This window comes from Schistocerca cancellata, unplaced genomic scaffold, assembly GCF_023864275.1.
Source record: "Schistocerca cancellata isolate TAMUIC-IGC-003103 unplaced genomic scaffold, iqSchCanc2.1 HiC_scaffold_547, whole genome shotgun sequence".
NCBI classification, from domain to species: Eukaryota; Metazoa; Arthropoda; class Insecta; order Orthoptera; family Acrididae; genus Schistocerca; species Schistocerca cancellata.
This window is the reverse complement of record NW_026046560.1, coordinates 22,745-42,560: the sequence shown is the minus strand read 5'-3', so window position 1 is coordinate 42,560 and position 19,816 is coordinate 22,745. Positions and strand designations below refer to the sequence as shown.

Sequence of the window (19,816 nt, the reverse complement as noted above, 5' to 3'; positions counted from 1 at the left end):
AGTCGGGACATACTACAGGATGGCCTGCGTGGAGCAACGACGGAAAGAAAACGTTAATTTAACAGCACGTGGCTCACATACTCATACGCAAAAAGTTTCGCCCGTTGCGGTGGCCGGGAATCGAACCCGGATCAACTGCTTGGAAGGCAACTATGCTCACCATTACACCACCACCGCACAGCCGCTGCTCGCAACGCCGCGCTGTGTCGGCTTCCCGCCCGCCGCCAGCGGCCCACGGTGATAGTAGCTGTAGGCGCTTTACGAGGTAGGAGGGTGCATCCACACGCATTCGGGTAGCGCCTCCACGCACGCTGCGTCTTTGGGCAAGACTCGTCGCCGCGGCCGCAACGTTACTCACACGATAGTGATGAGCGGTCGCTATAAGGCAGTGTAGTGGGGGACTCCGCGTGTGTAGCACTTTTTTCGGTCGTATCCGACGTCGCTGGGTGGCAATCCCACTTTCCCTGCAGACAGCTGCTCGGGAATATGCTCGGGAAGCACGGACGTCATCGGACGTCCGCCCCCAACAAGTGCAACTAACAAAATGAGAACAACAACTAAAAAAGTGGTAGGTTGTTCGCCTACCACGCGGGCGGCCCGGCTTCGATTCCCGGCCGATGCATCGTTTTGCTGTTCTCGCTATAATGCCGCCGCGCCGATTGCCCGCTTGAGCTGCGTCAGCCTCAGGAATGTGTAGCAGGATTCGCTGTGAGAAGAACCAAACACGCAGCACGCAAGAGGCCGTACTTGGACGGTCGCGTGCTATTTCTGAACTCTAGCGTCGGCCTGGCCCTACAGGCCGCTGTGTCCAGGTGCCGCAAGGGCGATGTACTGTTACCTCAGGCAGTGCTGCTTTCCGTTGAAAAAGCTGCGGCAGCAGTTTAATCTAGCCAGTCGGGAAAGCACGTGTAGCAACACAGCAGATTCTTGAGAAAGCGCAAACTGTCTATCTCTAATATGTGGGACTTACCAAGTTTCCTGGGACGCTTGTTGCAACGTGCCTCGGTAGCGCAGTAGGTAGCGCGTAAGTCTCCTAATCTTAAAGTCGTGAGTTCGATCCTCACCCGGGGCATTTAATTTGCTGTACATCATGACTGAATTAACGGCGCTGCTGTTGCTAGGGAACGAACTTAATTGTCGTTTGTTATCCCCAAGGAGTCCACGCCTCAGCGTAAAAATGTTTACTTCCAATTATGGCAAGGTACAACTTTGATCTTTCTCCTCCCCTGTTATGAGTAAAATATGATGCAAACAGCAATGAATAGTCAGTTTCGAGCTGTGCGCCATGCCAGTCTGCACGCACAAATACGCTCGCAAACAGAGAGCACCACTGAGTCCGGATTCAGCACGAAATGCGGGAGGAGAGGGAGTAAATCTCACGTTTACCGAGCAAATCCGGTGTGGTCTAGTGGCTAGGATACCTGGCTTTCACCCAGGAGGCCCGGGTTCGATTCCCGGTACCGGAAGAGAAGTTTTTGCGCACACGTCCCTCCATGTTTTGGCCTTCCAACCTTCGTTTGTCGCCCTCCTTCCGGAGCTTCAACCGAACGTAATCGGGGAAAACAGGCACAAGATGCAATTACTGTCAGCACCGGGATAAAGGCAGAAGAGGCACTAGTCCGCTGTTGGGCTGCTACCAGCGTCAGTGGGAAGTCGGTGAAGTGGCCAGTTGCGCCAGAAGCCAGCAATTACCGTAGTACGCCTACACACGCGTTCCAATTATTCACATTGCTTGCAGCCGCTCCACCCACAACGGGCATGAGCCCGGATAGCTCAGTCGGTAGAGCATTAGGCTTTTAACCTAAGGGTCCAGGGTTCGAGTCCCTGTCCGGGCGAAGATTTTTAACGCTTCCGTAATGGCTCGTCTCGTAGCGCTGGTAGCCCTGCCGTAATCAGTGCACAGAGTTCGTTTCCTGTCAACATTCTGCGCAGACCGGTTAGATTTTTCACGATTCGAGGGAAGCTTCAGATACGAGCAGTCGTGGCCGAGTGGTTAAGGCGTCTGACTAGAAATCAGATTCCCTCTGGGAGCGTAGGTTCGAGTCCTACCGACTGCGTCCGTTTTTCTTTTCTTTTTTTCTTTAGGAAGGAGGAGCAGAAAATTTCGCGGTTTGCCTGTCGTTTTGGTACCTCGCCACACCTCACCTCTCACAGTCGTTTATAGCGCCTGTCCTTTTGATAAGGGCGAATTCCAAGCGTCAGCTTTCGCGTCAGCCGAGCAAAGTCGGGACAAGTCGGGACATACTACAGGATGGCCTGCGTGGAGCAACGACGGAAAGAAAACGTTAATTTAACAGCACGTGGCTCACATACTCATACGCAAAAAGTTTCGCCCGTTGCGGTGGCCGGGAATCGAACCCGGATCAACTGCTTGGAAGGCAACTATGCTCACCATTACACCACCACCGCACAGCCGCTGCTCGCAACGCCGCGCTGTGTCGGCTTCCCGCCCGCCGCCAGCGGCCCACGGTGATAGTAGCTGTAGGCGCTTTACGAGGTAGGAGGGTGCATCCACACGCATTCGGGTAGCGCCTCCACGCACGCTGCGTCTTTGGGCAAGACTCGTCGCCGCGGCCGCAACGTTACTCACACGATAGTGATGAGCGGTCGCTATAAGGCAGTGTAGTGGGGGACTCCGCGTGTGTAGCACTTTTTTCGGTCGTATCCGACGTCGCTGGGTGGCAATCCCACTTTCCCTGCAGACAGCTGCTCGGGAATATGCTCGGGAAGCACGGACGTCATCAGACGTCCGCCCCCAACAAGTGCAACTAACAAAATGAGAACAACAACTAAAAAAGTGGTAGGTTGTTCGCCTACCACGCGGGCGGCCCGGCTTCGATTCCCGGCCGATGCATCGTTTTGCTGTTCTCGCTATAATGCCGCCGCGCCGATTGCCCGCTTGAGCTGCGTCAGCCTCAGGAATGTGTAGCAGGATTCGCTGTGAGAAGAACCAAACACGCAGCACGCAAGAGGCCGTACTTGGACGGTCGCGTGCTATTTCTGAACTCTAGCGTCGGCCTGGCCCTACAGGCCGCTGTGTCCAGGTGCCGCAAGGGCGATGTACTGTTACCTCAGGCAGTGCTGCTTTCCGTTGAAAAAGCTGCGGCAGCAGTTTAATCTAGCCAGTCGGGAAAGCACGTGTAGCAACACAGCAGATTCTTGAGAAAGCGCAAACTGTCTATCTCTAATATGTGGGACTTACCAAGTTTCCTGGGACGCTTGTTGCAACGTGCCTCGGTAGCGCAGTAGGTAGCGCGTAAGTCTCCTAATCTTAAAGTCGTGAGTTCGATCCTCACCCGGGGCATTTAATTTGCTGTACATCATGACTGAATTAACGGCGCTGCTGTTGCTAGGGAACGAACTTAATTGTCGTTTGTTATCCCCAAGGAGTCCACGCCTCAGCGTAAAAATGTTTACTTCCAATTATGGCAAGGTACAACTTTGATCTTTCTCCTCCCCTGTTATGAGTAAAATATGATGCAAACAGCAATGAATAGTCAGTTTCGAGCTGTGCGCCATGCCAGTCTGCACGCACAAATACGCTCGCAAACAGAGAGCACCACTGAGTCCGGATTCAGCACGAAATGCGGGAGGAGAGGGAGTAAATCTCACGTTTACCGAGCAAATCCGGTGTGGTCTAGTGGCTAGGATACCTGGCTTTCACCCAGGAGGCCCGGGTTCGATTCCCGGTACCGGAAGAGAAGTTTTTGCGCACACGTCCCTCCATGTTTTGGCCTTCCAACCTTCGTTTGTCGCCCTCCTTCCGGAGCTTCAACCGAACGTAATCGGGGAAAACAGGCACAAGATGCAATTACTGTCAGCACCGGGATAAAGGCAGAAGAGGCACTAGTCCGCTGTTGGGCTGCTACCAGCGTCAGTGGGAAGTCGGTGAAGTGGCCAGTTGCGCCAGAAGCCAGCAATTACCGTAGTACGCCTACACACGCGTTCCAATTATTCACATTGCTTGCAGCCGCTCCACCCACAACGGGCATGAGCCCGGATAGCTCAGTCGGTAGAGCATTAGGCTTTTAACCTAAGGGTCCAGGGTTCGAGTCCCTGTCCGGGCGAAGATTTTTAACGCTTCCGTAATGGCTCGTCTCGTAGCGCTGGTAGCCCTGCCGTAATCAGTGCACAGAGTTCGTTTCCTGTCAACATTCTGCGCAGACCGGTTAGATTTTTCACGATTCGAGGGAAGCTTCAGATACGAGCAGTCGTGGCCGAGTGGTTAAGGCGTCTGACTAGAAATCAGATTCCCTCTGGGAGCGTAGGTTCGAGTCCTACCGACTGCGTCCGTTTTTCTTTTCTTTTTTTCTTTAGGAAGGAGGAGCAGAAAATTTCGCGGTTTGCCTGTCGTTTTGGTACCTCGCCACACCTCACCTCTCACAGTCGTTTATAGCGCCTGTCCTTTTGATAAGGGCGAATTCCAAGCGTCAGCTTTCGCGTCAGCCGAGCAAAGTCGGGACAAGTCGGGACATACTACAGGATGGCCTGCGTGGAGCAACGACGGAAAGAAAACGTTAATTTAACAGCACGTGGCTCACATACTCATACGCAAAAAGTTTCGCCCGTTGCGGTGGCCGGGAATCGAACCCGGATCAACTGCTTGGAAGGCAACTATGCTCACCATTACACCACCACCGCACAGCCGCTGCTCGCAACGCCGCGCTGTGTCGGCTTCCCGCCCGCCGCCAGCGGCCCACGGTGATAGTAGCTGTAGGCGCTTTACGAGGTAGGAGGGTGCATCCACACGCATTCGGGTAGCGCCTCCACGCACGCTGCGTCTTTGGGCAAGACTCGTCGCCGCGGCCGCAACGTTACTCACACGATAGTGATGAGCGGTCGCTATAAGGCAGTGTAGTGGGGGACTCCGCGTGTGTAGCACTTTTTTCGGTCGTATCCGACGTCGCTGGGTGGCAATCCCACTTTCCCTGCAGACAGCTGCTCGGGAATATGCTCGGGAAGCACGGACGTCATCGGACGTCCGCCCCCAACAAGTGCAACTAACAAAATGAGAACAACAACTAAAAAAGTGGTAGGTTGTTCGCCTACCACGCGGGCGGCCCGGCTTCGATTCCCGGCCGATGCATCGTTTTGCTGTTCTCGCTATAATGCCGCCGCGCCGATTGCCCGCTTGAGCTGCGTCAGCCTCAGGAATGTGTAGCAGGATTCGCTGTGAGAAGAACCAAACACGCAGCACGCAAGAGGCCGTACTTGGACGGTCGCGTGCTATTTCTGAACTCTAGCGTCGGCCTGGCCCTACAGGCCGCTGTGTCCAGGTGCCGCAAGGGCGATGTACTGTTACCTCAGGCAGTGCTGCTTTCCGTTGAAAAAGCTGCGGCAGCAGTTTAATCTAGCCAGTCGGGAAAGCACGTGTAGCAACACAGCAGATTCTTGAGAAAGCGCAAACTGTCTATCTCTAATATGTGGGACTTACCAAGTTTCCTGGGACGCTTGTTGCAACGTGCCTCGGTAGCGCAGTAGGTAGCGCGTAAGTCTCCTAATCTTAAAGTCGTGAGTTCGATCCTCACCCGGGGCATTTAATTTGCTGTACATCATGACTGAATTAACGGCGCTGCTGTTGCTAGGGAACGAACTTAATTGTCGTTTGTTATCCCCAAGGAGTCCACGCCTCAGCGTAAAAATGTTTACTTCCAATTATGGCAAGGTACAACTTTGATCTTTCTCCTCCCCTGTTATGAGTAAAATATGATGCAAACAGCAATGAATAGTCAGTTTCGAGCTGTGCGCCATGCCAGTCTGCACGCACAAATACGCTCGCAAACAGAGAGCACCACTGAGTCCGGATTCAGCACGAAATGCGGGAGGAGAGGGAGTAAATCTCACGTTTACCGAGCAAATCCGGTGTGGTCTAGTGGCTAGGATACCTGGCTTTCACCCAGGAGGCCCGGGTTCGATTCCCGGTACCGGAAGAGAAGTTTTTGCGCACACGTCCCTCCATGTTTTGGCCTTCCAACCTTCGTTTGTCGCCCTCCTTCCGGAGCTTCAACCGAACGTAATCGGGGAAAACAGGCACAAGATGCAATTACTGTCAGCACCGGGATAAAGGCAGAAGAGGCACTAGTCCGCTGTTGGGCTGCTACCAGCGTCAGTGGGAAGTCGGTGAAGTGGCCAGTTGCGCCAGAAGCCAGCAATTACCGTAGTACGCCTACACACGCGTTCCAATTATTCACATTGCTTGCAGCCGCTCCACCCACAACGGGCATGAGCCCGGATAGCTCAGTCGGTAGAGCATTAGGCTTTTAACCTAAGGGTCCAGGGTTCGAGTCCCTGTCCGGGCGAAGATTTTTAACGCTTCCGTAATGGCTCGTCTCGTAGCGCTGGTAGCCCTGCCGTAATCAGTGCACAGAGTTCGTTTCCTGTCAACATTCTGCGCAGACCGGTTAGATTTTTCACGATTCGAGGGAAGCTTCAGATACGAGCAGTCGTGGCCGAGTGGTTAAGGCGTCTGACTAGAAATCAGATTCCCTCTGGGAGCGTAGGTTCGAGTCCTACCGACTGCGTCCGTTTTTCTTTTCTTTTTTTCTTTAGGAAGGAGGAGCAGAAAATTTCGCGGTTTGCCTGTCGTTTTGGTACCTCGCCACACCTCACCTCTCACAGTCGTTTATAGCGCCTGTCCTTTTGATAAGGGCGAATTCCAAGCGTCAGCTTTCGCGTCAGCCGAGCAAAGTCGGGACAAGTCGGGACATACTACAGGATGGCCTGCGTGGAGCAACGACGGAAAGAAAACGTTAATTTAACAGCACGTGGCTCACATACTCATACGCAAAAAGTTTCGCCCGTTGCGGTGGCCGGGAATCGAACCCGGATCAACTGCTTGGAAGGCAACTATGCTCACCATTACACCACCACCGCACAGCCGCTGCTCGCAACGCCGCGCTGTGTCGGCTTCCCGCCCGCCGCCAGCGGCCCACGGTGATAGTAGCTGTAGGCGCTTTACGAGGTAGGAGGGTGCATCCACACGCATTCGGGTAGCGCCTCCACGCACGCTGCGTCTTTGGGCAAGACTCGTCGCCGCGGCCGCAACGTTACTCACACGATAGTGATGAGCGGTCGCTATAAGGCAGTGTAGTGGGGGACTCCGCGTGTGTAGCACTTTTTTCGGTCGTATCCGACGTCGCTGGGTGGCAATCCCACTTTCCCTGCAGACAGCTGCTCGGGAATATGCTCGGCAAGCACGGACGTCATCGGACGTCCGCCCCCAACAAGTGCAACTAACAAAATGAGAACAACAACTAAAAAAGTGGTAGGTTGTTCGCCTACCACGCGGGCGGCCCGGCTTCGATTCCCGGCCGATGCATCGTTTTGCTGTTCTCGCTATAATGCCGCCGCGCCGATTGCCCGCTTGAGCTGCGTCAGCCTCAGGAATGTGTAGCAGGATTCGCTGTGAGAAGAACCAAACACGCAGCACGCAAGAGGCCGTACTTGGACGGTCGCGTGCTATTTCTGAACTCTAGCGTCGGCCTGGCCCTACAGGCCGCTGTGTCCAGGTGCCGCAAGGGCGATGTACTGTTACCTCAGGCAGTGCTGCTTTCCGTTGAAAAAGCTGCGGCAGCAGTTTAATCTAGCCAGTCGGGAAAGCACGTGTAGCAACACAGCAGATTCTTGAGAAAGCGCAAACTGTCTATCTCTAATATGTGGGACTTACCAAGTTTCCTGGGACGCTTGTTGCAACGTGCCTCGGTAGCGCAGTAGGTAGCGCGTAAGTCTCCTAATCTTAAGGTCGTGAGTTCGATCCTCACCCGGGGCATTTAATTTGCTGTACATCATGACTGAATTAACGGCGCTGCTGTTGCTAGGGAACGAACTTAATTGTCGTTTGTTATCCCCAAGGAGTCCACGCCTCAGCGTAAAAATGTTTACTTCCAATTATGGCAAGGTACAACTTTGATCTTTCTCCTCCCCTGTTATGAGTAAAATATGATGCAAACAGCAATGAATAGTCAGTTTCGAGCTGTGCGCCATGCCAGTCTGCACGCACAAATACGCTCGCAAACAGAGAGCACCACTGAGTCCGGATTCAGCACGAAATGCGGGAGGAGAGGGAGTAAATCTCACGTTTACCGAGCAAATCCGGTGTGGTCTAGTGGCTAGGATACCTGGCTTTCACCCAGGAGGCCCGGGTTCGATTCCCGGTACCGGAAGAGAAGTTTTTGCGCACACGTCCCTCCATGTTTTGGCCTTCCAACCTTCGTTTGTCGCCCTCCTTCCGGAGCTTCAACCGAACGTAATCGGGGAAAACAGGCACAAGATGCAATTACTGTCAGCACCGGGATAAAGGCAGAAGAGGCACTAGTCCGCTGTTGGGCTGCTACCAGCGTCAGTGGGAAGTCGGTGAAGTGGCCAGTTGCGCCAGAAGCCAGCAATTACCGTAGTACGCCTACACACGCGTTCCAATTATTCACATTGCTTGCAGCCGCTCCACCCACAACGGGCATGAGCCCGGATAGCTCAGTCGGTAGAGCATTAGGCTTTTAACCTAAGGGTCCAGGGTTCGAGTCCCTGTCCGGGCGAAGATTTTTAACGCTTCCGTAATGGCTCGTCTCGTAGCGCTGGTAGCCCTGCCGTAATCAGTGCACAGAGTTCGTTTCCTGTCAACATTCTGCGCAGACCGGTTAGATTTTTCACGATTCGAGGGAAGCTTCAGATACGAGCAGTCGTGGCCGAGTGGTTAAGGCGTCTGACTAGAAATCAGATTCCCTCTGGGAGCGTAGGTTCGAGTCCTACCGACTGCGTCCGTTTTTCTTTTCTTTTTTTCTTTAGGAAGGAGGAGCAGAAAATTTCGCGGTTTGCCTGTCGTTTTGGTACCTCGCCACACCTCACCTCTCACAGTCGTTTATAGCGCCTGTCCTTTTGATAAGGGCGAATTCCAAGCGTCAGCTTTCGCGTCAGCCGAGCAAAGTCGGGACAAGTCGGGACATACTACAGGATGGCCTGCGTGGAGCAACGACGGAAAGAAAACGTTAATTTAACAGCACGTGGCTCACATACTCATACGCAAAAAGTTTCGCCCGTTGCGGTGGCCGGGAATCGAACCCGGATCAACTGCTTGGAAGGCAACTATGCTCACCATTACACCACCACCGCACAGCCGCTGCTCGCAACGCCGCGCTGTGTCGGCTTCCCGCCCGCCGCCAGCGGCCCACGGTGATAGTAGCTGTAGGCGCTTTACGAGGTAGGAGGGTGCATCCACACGCATTCGGGTAGCGCCTCCACGCACGCTGCGTCTTTGGGCAAGACTCGTCGCCGCGGCCGCAACGTTACTCACACGATAGTGATGAGCGGTCGCTATAAGGCAGTGTAGTGGGGGACTCCGCGTGTGTAGCACTTTTTTCGGTCGTATCCGACGTCGCTGGGTGGCAATCCCACTTTCCCTGCAGACAGCTGCTCGGGAATATGCTCGGCAAGCACGGACGTCATCGGACGTCCGCCCCCAACAAGTGCAACTAACAAAATGAGAACAACAACTAAAAAAGTGGTAGGTTGTTCGCCTACCACGCGGGCGGCCCGGCTTCGATTCCCGGCCGATGCATCGTTTTGCTGTTCTCGCTATAATGCCGCCGCGCCGATTGCCCGCTTGAGCTGCGTCAGCCTCAGGAATGTGTAGCAGGATTCGCTGTGAGAAGAACCAAACACGCAGCACGCAAGAGGCCGTACTTGGACGGTCGCGTGCTATTTCTGAACTCTAGCGTCGGCCTGGCCCTACAGGCCGCTGTGTCCAGGTGCCGCAAGGGCGATGTACTGTTACCTCAGGCAGTGCTGCTTTCCGTTGAAAAAGCTGCGGCAGCAGTTTAATCTAGCCAGTCGGGAAAGCACGTGTAGCAACACAGCAGATTCTTGAGAAAGCGCAAACTGTCTATCTCTAATATGTGGGACTTACCAAGTTTCCTGGGACGCTTGTTGCAACGTGCCTCGGTAGCGCAGTAGGTAGCGCGTAAGTCTCCTAATCTTAAAGTCGTGAGTTCGATCCTCACCCGGGGCATTTAATTTGCTGTACATCATGACTGAATTAACGGCGCTGCTGTTGCTAGGGAACGAACTTAATTGTCGTTTGTTATCCCCAAGGAGTCCACGCCTCAGCGTAAAAATGTTTACTTCCAATTATGGCAAGGTACAACTTTGATCTTTCTCCTCCCCTGTTATGAGTAAAATATGATGCAAACAGCAATGAATAGTCAGTTTCGAGCTGTGCGCCATGCCAGTCTGCACGCACAAATACGCTCGCAAACAGAGAGCACCACTGAGTCCGGATTCAGCACGAAATGCGGGAGGAGAGGGAGTAAATCTCACGTTTACCGAGCAAATCCGGTGTGGTCTAGTGGCTAGGATACCTGGCTTTCACCCAGGAGGCCCGGGTTCGATTCCCGGTACCGGAAGAGAAGTTTTTGCGCACACGTCCCTCCATGTTTTGGCCTTCCAACCTTCGTTTGTCGCCCTCCTTCCGGAGCTTCAACCGAACGTAATCGGGGAAAACAGGCACAAGATGCAATTACTGTCAGCACCGGGATAAAGGCAGAAGAGGCACTAGTCCGCTGTTGGGCTGCTACCAGCGTCAGTGGGAAGTCGGTGAAGTGGCCAGTTGCGCCAGAAGCCAGCAATTACCGTAGTACGCCTACACACGCGTTCCAATTATTCACATTGCTTGCAGCCGCTCCACCCACAACGGGCATGAGCCCGGATAGCTCAGTCGGTAGAGCATTAGGCTTTTAACCTAAGGGTCCAGGGTTCGAGTCCCTGTCCGGGCGAAGATTTTTAACGCTTCCGTAATGGCTCGTCTCGTAGCGCTGGTAGCCCTGCCGTAATCAGTGCACAGAGTTCGTTTCCTGTCAACATTCTGCGCAGACCGGTTAGATTTTTCACGATTCGAGGGAAGCTTCAGATACGAGCAGTCGTGGCCGAGTGGTTAAGGCGTCTGACTAGAAATCAGATTCCCTCTGGGAGCGTAGGTTCGAGTCCTACCGACTGCGTCCGTTTTTCTTTTCTTTTTTTCTTTAGGAAGGAGGAGCAGAAAATTTCGCGGTTTGCCTGTCGTTTTGGTACCTCGCCACACCTCACCTCTCACAGTCGTTTATAGCGCCTGTCCTTTTGATAAGGGCGAATTCCAAGCGTCAGCTTTCGCGTCAGCCGAGCAAAGTCGGGACAAGTCGGGACATACTACAGGATGGCCTGCGTGGAGCAACGACGGAAAGAAAACGTTAATTTAACAGCACGTGGCTCACATACTCATACGCAAAAAGTTTCGCCCGTTGCGGTGGCCGGAATCGAACCCGGATCAACTGCTTGGAAGGCAACTATGCTCACCATTACACCACCACCGCACAGCCGCTGCTCGCAACGCCGCGCTGTGTCGGCTTCCCCGCCCGCCGCCAGCGGCCCACGGTGATAGTAGCTGTAGGCGCTTTACGAGGTAGGAGGGTGCATCCACACGCATTCGGGTAGCGCCTCCACGCACGCTGCGTCTTTGGGCAAGACTCGTCGCCGCGGCCGCAACGTTACTCACACGATAGTGATGAGCGGTCGCTATAAGGCAGTGTAGTGGGGGACTCCGCGTGTGTAGCACTTTTTTCGGTCGTATCCGACGTCGCTGGGTGGCAATCCCACTTTCCCTGCAGACAGCTGCTCGGGAATATGCTCGGGAAGCACGGACGTCATCGGACGTCCGCCCCCCAACAAGTGCAACTAACAAAATGAGAACAACAACTAAAAAAGTGGTAGGTTGTTCGCCCTACCACGCGGGCGGCCCGGCTTCGATTCCCGGCCGATGCATCGTTTTGCTGTTCTCGCTATAATGCCGCCGCGCCGATTGCCCGCTTGAGCTGCGTCAGCCTCAGGAATGTGTAGCAGGATTCGCTGTGAGAAGAACCAAACACGCAGCACGCAAGAGGCCGTACCTTGGACGGTCGCGTGCTATTTCTGAACTCTAGCGTCGGCCTGGCCCTACAGGCCGCTGTGTCCAGGTGCCGCAAGGGCGATGTACTGTTACCTCAGGCAGTGCTGCTTTCCGTTGAAAAAGCTGCGGCAGCAGTTTAATCTAGCCAGTCGGGAAAGCACGTGTAGCAACACAGCAGATTCTTGAGAAAGCGCAAACTGTCTATCTCTAATATGTGGGACTTACCAAGTTTCCTGGGACGCTTGTTGCAACGTGCCTCGGTAGCGCAGTAGGTAGCGCGTAAGTCTCCTAATCTTAAGGTCGTGAGTTCGATCCTCACCCGGGGCATTTAATTTGCTGTACATCATGACTGAATTAACGGCGCTGCTGTTGCTAGGGAACGAACTTAATTGTCGTTTGTTATCCCCAAGGAGTCCACGCCTCAGCGTAAAAATGTTTACTTCCAATTATGGCAAGGTACAACTTTGATCTTTCTCCTCCCCTGTTATGAGTAAAAATATGATGCAAACAGCAATGAATAGTCAGTTTCGAGCTGTGCGCCATGCCAGTCTGCACGCACAAATACGCTCGCAAACAGAGAGCACCACTGAGTCCGGATTCAGCACGAAATGCGGGAGGAGAGGGAGTAAATCTCACGTTTACCGAGCAAATCCGGTGTGGTCTAGTGGCTAGGATACCTGGCTTTCACCCAGGAGGCCCGGGTTCGATTCCCGGTACCGGAAGAGAAGTTTTTGCGCACACGTCCCTCCATGTTTTGGCCTTCCAACCTTCGTTTGTCGCCCTCCTTCCGGAGCTTCAACCGAACGTAATCGGGGGAAAACAGGCACAAGATGCAATTACTGTCAGCACCGGGATAAAGGCAGAAGAGGCACTAGTCCGCTGTTGGGCTGCTACCAGCGTCAGTGGAAGTCGGTGAAGTGGCCAGTTGCGCCAGAAGCCAGCAATTACCGTAGTACGCCTACACACGCGTTCCAATTATTCACATTGCTTGCAGCCGCTCCACCCACAACGGGCATGAGCCCGGATAGCTCAGTCGGTAGAGCATTAGGCTTTTAACCTAAGGGTCCAGGGTTCGAGTCCCTGTCCGGGCGAAGATTTTTAACGCTTCCGTAATGGCTCGTCTCGTAGCGCTGGTAGCCCTGCCGTAATCAGTGCACAGAGTTCGTTTCCTGTCAACATTCTGCGCAGACCGGTTAGATTTTTCACGATTCGAGGAAGCTTCAGATACGAGCAGTCGTGGCCGAGTGGTTAAGGCGTCTGACTAGAAATCAGATTCCCTCTGGAGCGTAGGTTCGAGTCCTACCGACTGCGTCCGTTTTTCTTTTCTTTTTTTCTTTAGGAAGGAGGAGCAGAAAATTTCGCGGTTTGCCTGTCGTTTTGGTACCTCGCCACACCTCACCTCTCACAGTCGTTTATAGCGCCTGTCCCTTTTGATAAGGGCGAATTCCAAGCGTCAGCTTTCGCGTCAGCCGAGCAAAAGTCGGGACAAGTCGGGACATACTACAGGATGGCCTGCGTGGAGCAACGACGGAAAGAAAACGTTAATTTAACAGCACGTGGCTCACATACTCATACGCAAAAAGTTTCGCCCGTTGCGGTGGCCGGGAATCGAACCGGATCAACTGCTTGGAAGGCAACTATGCTCACCATTACACCACCACCGCACAGCCGCTGCTCGCAACGCCGCGCTGTGTCGGCTTCCCGCCCGCCGCCAGCGGCCCACGGTGATAGATAGCTGTAGGCGCTTTACGAGGTAGGAGGGGTGCATCACACGCATTCGGGGTAGCGCCTCCACGCACGCTGCGTCTTTGGGCAAGACTCGTCGCCGCGGCCGCAACGTTACTCACACGATAGTGATGAGCGGTCGCTATAAGGCAGTGTAGTGGGGGACTCCGCGTGTGTAGCACTTTTTTCGGTCGTATCCGACGTCGCTGGGTGGCATCCCACTTTCCCTGCAGACAGCTGCTCGGGAATATGCTCGGGAAGCACGGACGTCATCGGACGTCCGCCCCCAACAAGTGCAACTAACAAAATGAGAACAACAACTAAAAAAGTGGTAGGTTGTTCGCCTACCACGCGGGCGGCCCGGCTTCGATTCCCGGCCGATGCATCGTTTTGCTGTTCTCGCTATAATGCCGCCGCGCGATTGCCCGCTTGAGCTGCGTCCAGCTCAGGAATGTGTAGCAGGATTCGCTGTGAGAAGAACCAAACACGCAGCACGCCAAGAGGCCGTACTTGGACGGTCGCGTGCTATTTCTGAACTCTAGCGTCGGCCTGGCCCTACAGGCCGCTGTGTCCAGGTGCCGCAAGGGCGATGTACTGTTACCTCAGGCAGTGCTGCTTTCCGTTGAAAAAGCTGCGGCAGCAGTTTAATCTAGCCAGTCGGGAAAGCACGTGTAGCAACACAGCAGATTCTTGAGAAAGCGCAAACTGTCTATCTCTAATATGTGGGACTTACCAAGTTTCCTGGGACGCTTGTTGCAACGTGCCTCGGTAGCGCAGTAGGTAGCGCGTAAGTCTCCTAATCTTAAGGTCGTGAGTTCGATCCTCACCCGGGGCATTTAATTTGCTGTACATCATGACTGAATTAACGGCGCTGCTGTTGCTAGGGAACGAACTTAATTGTCGTTTGTTATCCCCAAGGAGTCCACGCCTCAGCGTAAAAATGTTTACTTCCAATTATGGCAAGGTACAACTTTGATCTTTCTCCTCCCCTGTTATGAGTAAAATATGATGCAAACAGCAATGAATAGTCAGTTTCGAGCTGTGCGCCATGCCAGTCTGCACGCACAAATACGCTCGCAAACAGAGAGCACCACTGAGTCCGGATTCAGCACGAAATGCGGGAGGAGAGGGAGTAAATCTCACGTTTACCGAGCAAATCCGGTGTGGTCTAGTGGCTAGGATACCTGGCTTTCACCCAGGAGGCCCGGGTTCGATTCCCTGGTACCGGAAGAGAAGTTTTTGCGCACACGTCCCTCCATGTTTTGGCCTTCCAACCTTCGTTTGTCGCCCTCCTTCCGGAGCTTCAACCGAACGTAATCGGGGAAAACAGGCACAAGATGCAATTACTGTCAGCACCGGGATAAAGGCAGAAGAGGCACTAGTCCGCTGTTGGGCTGGCTACCAGCGTCAGTGGGAAGTCGGTGAAGTGGCCAGTTGCGCCAGAAGCCAGCAATTACCGTAGTACGCCTACACACGCGTTCCAATTATTCACATTGCTTGCAGCCGCTCACCCACAACGGGCATGAGCCCGGATAGCTCAGTCGGTAGAGCATTAGGCTTTTAACCTAAGGGTCCAGGGTTCGAGTCCCTGTCCGGGCGAAGATTTTAACGCTTCCGTAATGGCTCGTCTCGTAGCGCTGGTAGCCCTGCCGTAATCAGTGCACAGAGTTCGTTTCCTGTCAACATTCTGCGCAGACCGGTTAGATTTTTCACGATTCGAGGGAAGCTTCAGATACGAGCAGTCGTGGCCGAGTGGTTAAGGCGTCTGACTAGAAATCAGATTCCCTCTGGGAGCGTAGGTTCGAGTCCTACCGACTGCGTCCGTTTTTCTTTTCTTTTTTTCTTTAGGAAGGAGGAGCAGAAATTTCGCGGTTTGCCTGTCGTTTTGTACCTCGCCACACCTCACCTCTCACAGTCGTTTATAGCGCCTGTCCTTTTGATAAGGGCGAATTCCAAGCGTCAGCTTTCGCGTCAGCCGAGCAAAGTCGGGACAAGTCGGGACATACTACAGGATGGCCTGCGTGGAGCAACGACCGGAAAGAAAACGTTAATTTAACAGCACGTGGCTCACATAACTCATACGCAAAAAGTTTCGCCCGTTGCGGTGGCCGGGAATCGAACCGGATCAACTGCTTGGAAGGCAACTATGCTCACCATTACACCACCACCGCACAGCCGCTGCTCGCAACGCCGCGCTGTGTCGGCTTCCCGCCCGCCGCCAGCGGCCCACGGTGATAGTAGCTGTAGGCGCTTTACGAGGTAGGAGGGTGCATCCACACGCATTCGGGTAGCGCCTCCACGCACGCTGCGTCTTTGGGCAAGACTCGTCGCCGCGGCCGCAACGTTACTCACACGATAGTGATGAGCGGTCGCTATAAGGCAGTGTAGTGGGGGACTCCGCGTGTGTAGCACTTTTTTCGGTCGTATCCGACGTCGCTGGGTGGCAATCCCACTTTCCCTGCAGACAGCTGCTCGGGAATATGCTCGGCAAGCACGGACGTCATCGGACGTCCGCCCCCAACAAGTGCAACTAACAAAATGAGAACAACAACTAAAAAAGTGGTAGGTTGTTCGCCTACCACGCGGGCGGCCCGGCTTCGATTCCCGGCCGATGCATCGTTTTGCTGTTCTCGCTATAATGCCGCCGCGCCGATTGCCCGCTTGAGCTGCGTCAGCCTCAGGAATGTGTAGCAGGATTCGCTGTGAGAAGAACCAAACACGCAGCACGCAAGAGGCCGTACTTGGACGGTCGCGTGCTATTTCTGAACTCTAGCGTCGGCCTGGCCCTACAGGCCGCTGTGTCCAGGTGCCGCAAGGGCGATGTACTGTTACCTCAGGCAGTGCTGCTTTCCGTTGAAAAAGCTGCGGCAGCAGTTTAATCTAGCCAGTCGGGAAAGCACGTGTAGCAACACAGCAGATTCTTGAGAAAGCGCAAACTGTCTATCTCTAATATGTGGGACTTACCAAGTTTCCTGGGACGCTTGTTGCAACGTGCCTCGGTAGCGCAGTAGGTAGCGCGTAAGTCTCCTAATCTTAAGGTCGTGAGTTCGATCCTCACCCGGGGCATTTAATTTGCTGTACATCATGACTGAATTAACGGCGCTGCTGTTGCTAGGGAACGAACTTAATTGTCGTTTGTTATCCCCAAGGAGTCCACGCCTCAGCGTAAAAATGTTTACTTCCAATTATGGCAAGGTACAACTTTGATCTTTCTCCTCCCCTGTTATGAGTAAAATATGATGCAAACAGCAATGAATAGTCAGTTTCGAGCTGTGCGCCATGCCAGTCTGCACGCACAAATACGCTCGCAAACAGAGAGCACCACTGAGTCCGGATTCAGCACGAAATGCGGGAGGAGAGGGAGTAAATCTCACGTTTACCGAGCAAATCCGGTGTGGTCTAGTGGCTAGGATACCTGGCTTTCACCCAGGAGGCCCGGGTTCGATTCCCGGTACCGGAAGAGAAGTTTTTGCGCACACGTCCCTCCATGTTTTGGCCTTCCAACCTTCGTTTGTCGCCCTCCTTCCGGAGCTTCAACCGAACGTAATCGGGGAGGAAAACAGGCACAAGATGCAATTACTGTCAGCACCGGGATAAAGGCAGAAGAGGCACTAGTCCGCTGTTGGGCTGCTACCAGCGTCAGTGGGAAGTCGGTGAAGTGGCCAGTTGCGCCAGAAGCCAGCAATTACCGTAGTACGCCTACACACGCGTTCCAATTATTCACATTGCTTGCAGCCGCTCCACCCACAACGGGCATGAGCCCGGATAGCTCAGTCGGTAGAGCATTAGGCTTTTAACCTAAGGGTCCAGGGTTCGAGTCCCTGTCCGGGCGAAGATTTTTAACGCTTCCGTAATGGCTCGTCTCGTAGCGCTGGTAGCCCTGCCGTAATCAGTGCACAGAGTTCGTTTCCTGTCAACATTCTGCGCAGACCGGTTAGATTTTTCACGATTCGAGGGAAGCTTCAGATACGAGCAGTCGTGGCCGAGTGGTTAAGGCGTCTGACTAGAAATCAGATTCCCTCTGGGAGCGTAGGTTCGAGTCCTACCGACTGCGTCCGTTTTTCTTTTCTTTTTTTCTTAGGAAGGAGGAGCAGAAAATTTCGCGGTTTGCCTGTCGTTTTGGTACCTCGCCACACCTCACCTTCTCACAGTCGTTTATAGCGCCTGTCCTTTTGATAAGGGCGAATTCCAAGCGTCAGCTTTCGCGTCAGCCGAGCAAAGTCGGGACAAGTCGGGGACATACTACAGGATGGCCTGCGTGGAGCAACGACGGAAAGAAAACGTTAATTTAACAGCACGTGGCTCACATACTCATACGCAAAAAGTTTCGCCCGTTGCGGTGGCCGGGAATCGAACCCGGATCAACTGCTTGGAAGGCAACTATGCTCACCATTACACCACCACCGCACAGCCGCTGCTCGCAACGCCGCGCTGTGTCGGCTTCCCGCCCGCCGCCAGCGGCCCACGGTGATAGTAGCTGTAGGCGCTTTACGAGGTAGGAGGGTGCATCCACACGCATTCGGGTAGCGCCTCCACGCACGCTGCGTCTTTGGTGCAAGACTCGTCGCCGCGGCCGCAACGTTACTCACACGATAGTGATGAGCGGTCGCTATAAGGCAGTGTAGTGGGGGACTCCGCGTGTGTAGCACTTTTTTCGGTCGTATCCGACGTCGCTGGGTGGCAATCCCACTTTCCCCTGCAGACAGCTGCTCGGGAATATGCTCGGGAAGCACGGACGTCATCGGACGTCCGCCCCCAACAAGTGCAACTAACAAAATGAGAACAACAACTAAAAAAGTGGTAGGTTGTTCGCCTACCACGCGGGCGGCCCGGCTTCGATTCCCGGCCGATGCATCGTTTTGCTGTTCTCGCTATAATGCCGCCGCGCCGATTGCCCGCTTGAGCTGCGTCAGCCTCAGGAATGTGTAGCAGGATTCGCTGTGAGAAGAACCAAACACGCAGCACGCAAGAGGCCGTACTTGGACGGTCGCGTGCTATTTCTGAACTCTAGCGTCGGCCTGGCCCTACAGGCCGCTGTGTCCAGGTGCCGCAAGGGCGATGTACTGTTACCTCAGGCAGTGCTGCTTTCCGTTGAAAAAGCTGCGGCAGCAGTTTAATCTAGCCAGTCGGGAAAGCACGTGTAGCAACACAGCAGATTCTTGAGAAAGCGCAAACTGTCTATCTCTAATATGTGGGACTTACCAAGTTTCCTGGGACGCTTGTTGCAACGTGCCTCGGTAGCGCAGTAGGTAGCGCGTAAGTCTCCTAATCTTAAAGTCGTGAGTTCGATCCTCACCCGGGGCATTTAATTTGCTGTACATCATGACTGAATTAACGGCGCTGCTGTTGCTAGGGAACGAACTTAATTGTCGTTTGTTATCCCCAAGGAGTCCACGCCTCAGCGTAAAAATGTTTACTTCCAATTATGGCAAGGTACAACTTTGATCTTTCTCCTCCCCTGTTATGAGTAAAATATGATGCAAACAGCAATGAATAGTCAGTTTCGAGCTGTGCGCCATGCCAGTCTGCACGCACAAATACGCTCGCAAACAGAGAGCACCACTGAGTCCGGATTCAGCACGAAATGCGGGAGGAGAGGGAGTAAATCTCACGTTTACCGAGCAAATCCGGTGTGGTCTAGTGGCTAGGATACCTGGCTTTCACCCAGGAGGCCCGGGTTCGATTCCCGGTACCGGAAGAGAAGTTTTTGCGCACACGTCCCTCCATGTTTTGGCCTTCCAACCTTCGTTTGTCGCCCTCCTTCCGGAGCTTCTAACCGAACGTAATCGGGGAAAACAGGCACAAGATGCAATTACTGTCAGCACCGGGATAAAGGCAGAAGAGGCACTAGTCCGCTGTTGGGCTGCTACCAGCGTCAGTGGGAAGTCGGTGAAGTGGCCAGTTGCGCCAGAGAAGCCAGCAATTACCGTAGTACGCCTACACACGCGTTCCAATTATTCACATTGCTTGCAGCCGCTCCACCCACAACGGGCATGAGCCCGGATAGCTCAGTCGGTAGAGCATTAGGCTTTTAACCTAAGGGTCCAGGGTTCGAGGTCCCTGTCCGGGCGAAGATTTTTAACGCTTCCGTAATGGCTCGTCTCGTAGCGCTGGTAGCCCTGCCGTAATCAGTGCACAGAGTTCGTTTCCTGTCAACATTCTGCGCAGACCGTTAGATTTTTC

At 53.9% G+C, this 19,816-nt stretch overlaps 44 non-coding genes across 44 annotated transcripts; 35 read left to right on the top strand and 9 right to left on the bottom strand.

The window, feature by feature from the left end:
- Positions 1 to 105: 105 nt before the first annotated feature.
- On the bottom strand, positions 106 to 177 carry Trnag-ucc (transfer RNA glycine (anticodon UCC)). Its single transcript has one exon. It is a non-coding gene; the product is annotated as a tRNA-Gly (tRNA).
- Positions 178 to 999: 822 nt separating this feature from the next.
- On the top strand, positions 1,000 to 1,072 carry Trnar-ccu (transfer RNA arginine (anticodon CCU)). The gene has a single exon. It is a non-coding gene; the product is annotated as a tRNA-Arg (tRNA).
- A 322-nt stretch (positions 1,073 to 1,394) lies between these two features.
- On the top strand, positions 1,395 to 1,466 carry Trnae-uuc (transfer RNA glutamic acid (anticodon UUC)). Its single transcript has one exon. It is a non-coding gene; the product is annotated as a tRNA-Glu (tRNA).
- Positions 1,467 to 1,762: 296 nt separating this feature from the next.
- Trnak-uuu (transfer RNA lysine (anticodon UUU)) lies at positions 1,763 to 1,835 on the top strand. The gene has a single exon. It is a non-coding gene; the product is annotated as a tRNA-Lys (tRNA).
- A 140-nt stretch (positions 1,836 to 1,975) lies between these two features.
- Trnas-aga (transfer RNA serine (anticodon AGA)) lies at positions 1,976 to 2,057 on the top strand. The gene has a single exon. It is a non-coding gene; the product is annotated as a tRNA-Ser (tRNA).
- Positions 2,058 to 2,337: 280 nt separating this feature from the next.
- Trnag-ucc (transfer RNA glycine (anticodon UCC)) lies at positions 2,338 to 2,409 on the bottom strand. Its single transcript has one exon. It is a non-coding gene; the product is annotated as a tRNA-Gly (tRNA).
- Positions 2,410 to 3,231: 822 nt separating this feature from the next.
- On the top strand, positions 3,232 to 3,304 carry Trnar-ccu (transfer RNA arginine (anticodon CCU)). The gene has a single exon. It is a non-coding gene; the product is annotated as a tRNA-Arg (tRNA).
- Positions 3,305 to 3,626: 322 nt separating this feature from the next.
- Trnae-uuc (transfer RNA glutamic acid (anticodon UUC)) lies at positions 3,627 to 3,698 on the top strand. Its single transcript has one exon. It is a non-coding gene; the product is annotated as a tRNA-Glu (tRNA).
- Positions 3,699 to 3,994: 296 nt separating this feature from the next.
- Positions 3,995 to 4,067, top strand: Trnak-uuu (transfer RNA lysine (anticodon UUU)). The gene has a single exon. It is a non-coding gene; the product is annotated as a tRNA-Lys (tRNA).
- Positions 4,068 to 4,207: 140 nt separating this feature from the next.
- Trnas-aga (transfer RNA serine (anticodon AGA)) lies at positions 4,208 to 4,289 on the top strand. Its single transcript has one exon. It is a non-coding gene; the product is annotated as a tRNA-Ser (tRNA).
- Positions 4,290 to 4,569: 280 nt separating this feature from the next.
- Positions 4,570 to 4,641, bottom strand: Trnag-ucc (transfer RNA glycine (anticodon UCC)). The gene has a single exon. It is a non-coding gene; the product is annotated as a tRNA-Gly (tRNA).
- Positions 4,642 to 5,463: 822 nt separating this feature from the next.
- On the top strand, positions 5,464 to 5,536 carry Trnar-ccu (transfer RNA arginine (anticodon CCU)). The gene has a single exon. It is a non-coding gene; the product is annotated as a tRNA-Arg (tRNA).
- A 322-nt stretch (positions 5,537 to 5,858) lies between these two features.
- Trnae-uuc (transfer RNA glutamic acid (anticodon UUC)) lies at positions 5,859 to 5,930 on the top strand. The gene has a single exon. It is a non-coding gene; the product is annotated as a tRNA-Glu (tRNA).
- Positions 5,931 to 6,226: 296 nt separating this feature from the next.
- Positions 6,227 to 6,299, top strand: Trnak-uuu (transfer RNA lysine (anticodon UUU)). The gene has a single exon. It is a non-coding gene; the product is annotated as a tRNA-Lys (tRNA).
- A 140-nt stretch (positions 6,300 to 6,439) lies between these two features.
- Positions 6,440 to 6,521, top strand: Trnas-aga (transfer RNA serine (anticodon AGA)). Its single transcript has one exon. It is a non-coding gene; the product is annotated as a tRNA-Ser (tRNA).
- A 280-nt stretch (positions 6,522 to 6,801) lies between these two features.
- Positions 6,802 to 6,873, bottom strand: Trnag-ucc (transfer RNA glycine (anticodon UCC)). The gene has a single exon. It is a non-coding gene; the product is annotated as a tRNA-Gly (tRNA).
- Positions 6,874 to 7,695: 822 nt separating this feature from the next.
- Positions 7,696 to 7,768, top strand: Trnar-ccu (transfer RNA arginine (anticodon CCU)). Its single transcript has one exon. It is a non-coding gene; the product is annotated as a tRNA-Arg (tRNA).
- Positions 7,769 to 8,090: 322 nt separating this feature from the next.
- On the top strand, positions 8,091 to 8,162 carry Trnae-uuc (transfer RNA glutamic acid (anticodon UUC)). The gene has a single exon. It is a non-coding gene; the product is annotated as a tRNA-Glu (tRNA).
- A 296-nt stretch (positions 8,163 to 8,458) lies between these two features.
- Positions 8,459 to 8,531, top strand: Trnak-uuu (transfer RNA lysine (anticodon UUU)). Its single transcript has one exon. It is a non-coding gene; the product is annotated as a tRNA-Lys (tRNA).
- A 140-nt stretch (positions 8,532 to 8,671) lies between these two features.
- Positions 8,672 to 8,753, top strand: Trnas-aga (transfer RNA serine (anticodon AGA)). Its single transcript has one exon. It is a non-coding gene; the product is annotated as a tRNA-Ser (tRNA).
- A 280-nt stretch (positions 8,754 to 9,033) lies between these two features.
- Positions 9,034 to 9,105, bottom strand: Trnag-ucc (transfer RNA glycine (anticodon UCC)). Its single transcript has one exon. It is a non-coding gene; the product is annotated as a tRNA-Gly (tRNA).
- An 822-nt stretch (positions 9,106 to 9,927) lies between these two features.
- On the top strand, positions 9,928 to 10,000 carry Trnar-ccu (transfer RNA arginine (anticodon CCU)). Its single transcript has one exon. It is a non-coding gene; the product is annotated as a tRNA-Arg (tRNA).
- A 322-nt stretch (positions 10,001 to 10,322) lies between these two features.
- Positions 10,323 to 10,394, top strand: Trnae-uuc (transfer RNA glutamic acid (anticodon UUC)). Its single transcript has one exon. It is a non-coding gene; the product is annotated as a tRNA-Glu (tRNA).
- Positions 10,395 to 10,690: 296 nt separating this feature from the next.
- Positions 10,691 to 10,763, top strand: Trnak-uuu (transfer RNA lysine (anticodon UUU)). Its single transcript has one exon. It is a non-coding gene; the product is annotated as a tRNA-Lys (tRNA).
- A 140-nt stretch (positions 10,764 to 10,903) lies between these two features.
- Positions 10,904 to 10,985, top strand: Trnas-aga (transfer RNA serine (anticodon AGA)). The gene has a single exon. It is a non-coding gene; the product is annotated as a tRNA-Ser (tRNA).
- Positions 10,986 to 11,265: 280 nt separating this feature from the next.
- On the bottom strand, positions 11,266 to 11,336 carry Trnag-ucc (transfer RNA glycine (anticodon UCC)). Its single transcript has one exon. It is a non-coding gene; the product is annotated as a tRNA-Gly (tRNA).
- An 826-nt stretch (positions 11,337 to 12,162) lies between these two features.
- Positions 12,163 to 12,235, top strand: Trnar-ccu (transfer RNA arginine (anticodon CCU)). The gene has a single exon. It is a non-coding gene; the product is annotated as a tRNA-Arg (tRNA).
- Positions 12,236 to 12,558: 323 nt separating this feature from the next.
- Trnae-uuc (transfer RNA glutamic acid (anticodon UUC)) lies at positions 12,559 to 12,630 on the top strand. Its single transcript has one exon. It is a non-coding gene; the product is annotated as a tRNA-Glu (tRNA).
- A 296-nt stretch (positions 12,631 to 12,926) lies between these two features.
- Trnak-uuu (transfer RNA lysine (anticodon UUU)) lies at positions 12,927 to 12,999 on the top strand. The gene has a single exon. It is a non-coding gene; the product is annotated as a tRNA-Lys (tRNA).
- A 139-nt stretch (positions 13,000 to 13,138) lies between these two features.
- On the top strand, positions 13,139 to 13,219 carry Trnas-aga (transfer RNA serine (anticodon AGA)). The gene has a single exon. It is a non-coding gene; the product is annotated as a tRNA-Ser (tRNA).
- A 282-nt stretch (positions 13,220 to 13,501) lies between these two features.
- On the bottom strand, positions 13,502 to 13,572 carry Trnag-ucc (transfer RNA glycine (anticodon UCC)). The gene has a single exon. It is a non-coding gene; the product is annotated as a tRNA-Gly (tRNA).
- An 823-nt stretch (positions 13,573 to 14,395) lies between these two features.
- Trnar-ccu (transfer RNA arginine (anticodon CCU)) lies at positions 14,396 to 14,468 on the top strand. The gene has a single exon. It is a non-coding gene; the product is annotated as a tRNA-Arg (tRNA).
- A 322-nt stretch (positions 14,469 to 14,790) lies between these two features.
- Positions 14,791 to 14,863, top strand: Trnae-uuc (transfer RNA glutamic acid (anticodon UUC)). Its single transcript has one exon. It is a non-coding gene; the product is annotated as a tRNA-Glu (tRNA).
- A 296-nt stretch (positions 14,864 to 15,159) lies between these two features.
- Positions 15,160 to 15,232, top strand: Trnak-uuu (transfer RNA lysine (anticodon UUU)). The gene has a single exon. It is a non-coding gene; the product is annotated as a tRNA-Lys (tRNA).
- Positions 15,233 to 15,371: 139 nt separating this feature from the next.
- Trnas-aga (transfer RNA serine (anticodon AGA)) lies at positions 15,372 to 15,453 on the top strand. The gene has a single exon. It is a non-coding gene; the product is annotated as a tRNA-Ser (tRNA).
- Positions 15,454 to 15,733: 280 nt separating this feature from the next.
- Trnag-ucc (transfer RNA glycine (anticodon UCC)) lies at positions 15,734 to 15,804 on the bottom strand. Its single transcript has one exon. It is a non-coding gene; the product is annotated as a tRNA-Gly (tRNA).
- An 822-nt stretch (positions 15,805 to 16,626) lies between these two features.
- Positions 16,627 to 16,699, top strand: Trnar-ccu (transfer RNA arginine (anticodon CCU)). Its single transcript has one exon. It is a non-coding gene; the product is annotated as a tRNA-Arg (tRNA).
- A 322-nt stretch (positions 16,700 to 17,021) lies between these two features.
- Trnae-uuc (transfer RNA glutamic acid (anticodon UUC)) lies at positions 17,022 to 17,093 on the top strand. Its single transcript has one exon. It is a non-coding gene; the product is annotated as a tRNA-Glu (tRNA).
- A 299-nt stretch (positions 17,094 to 17,392) lies between these two features.
- Trnak-uuu (transfer RNA lysine (anticodon UUU)) lies at positions 17,393 to 17,465 on the top strand. The gene has a single exon. It is a non-coding gene; the product is annotated as a tRNA-Lys (tRNA).
- Positions 17,466 to 17,605: 140 nt separating this feature from the next.
- On the top strand, positions 17,606 to 17,687 carry Trnas-aga (transfer RNA serine (anticodon AGA)). Its single transcript has one exon. It is a non-coding gene; the product is annotated as a tRNA-Ser (tRNA).
- A 281-nt stretch (positions 17,688 to 17,968) lies between these two features.
- Positions 17,969 to 18,040, bottom strand: Trnag-ucc (transfer RNA glycine (anticodon UCC)). Its single transcript has one exon. It is a non-coding gene; the product is annotated as a tRNA-Gly (tRNA).
- An 824-nt stretch (positions 18,041 to 18,864) lies between these two features.
- On the top strand, positions 18,865 to 18,937 carry Trnar-ccu (transfer RNA arginine (anticodon CCU)). Its single transcript has one exon. It is a non-coding gene; the product is annotated as a tRNA-Arg (tRNA).
- Positions 18,938 to 19,259: 322 nt separating this feature from the next.
- On the top strand, positions 19,260 to 19,331 carry Trnae-uuc (transfer RNA glutamic acid (anticodon UUC)). The gene has a single exon. It is a non-coding gene; the product is annotated as a tRNA-Glu (tRNA).
- Positions 19,332 to 19,630: 299 nt separating this feature from the next.
- On the top strand, positions 19,631 to 19,704 carry Trnak-uuu (transfer RNA lysine (anticodon UUU)). Its single transcript has one exon. It is a non-coding gene; the product is annotated as a tRNA-Lys (tRNA).
- Positions 19,705 to 19,816: the final 112 nt, after the last annotated feature.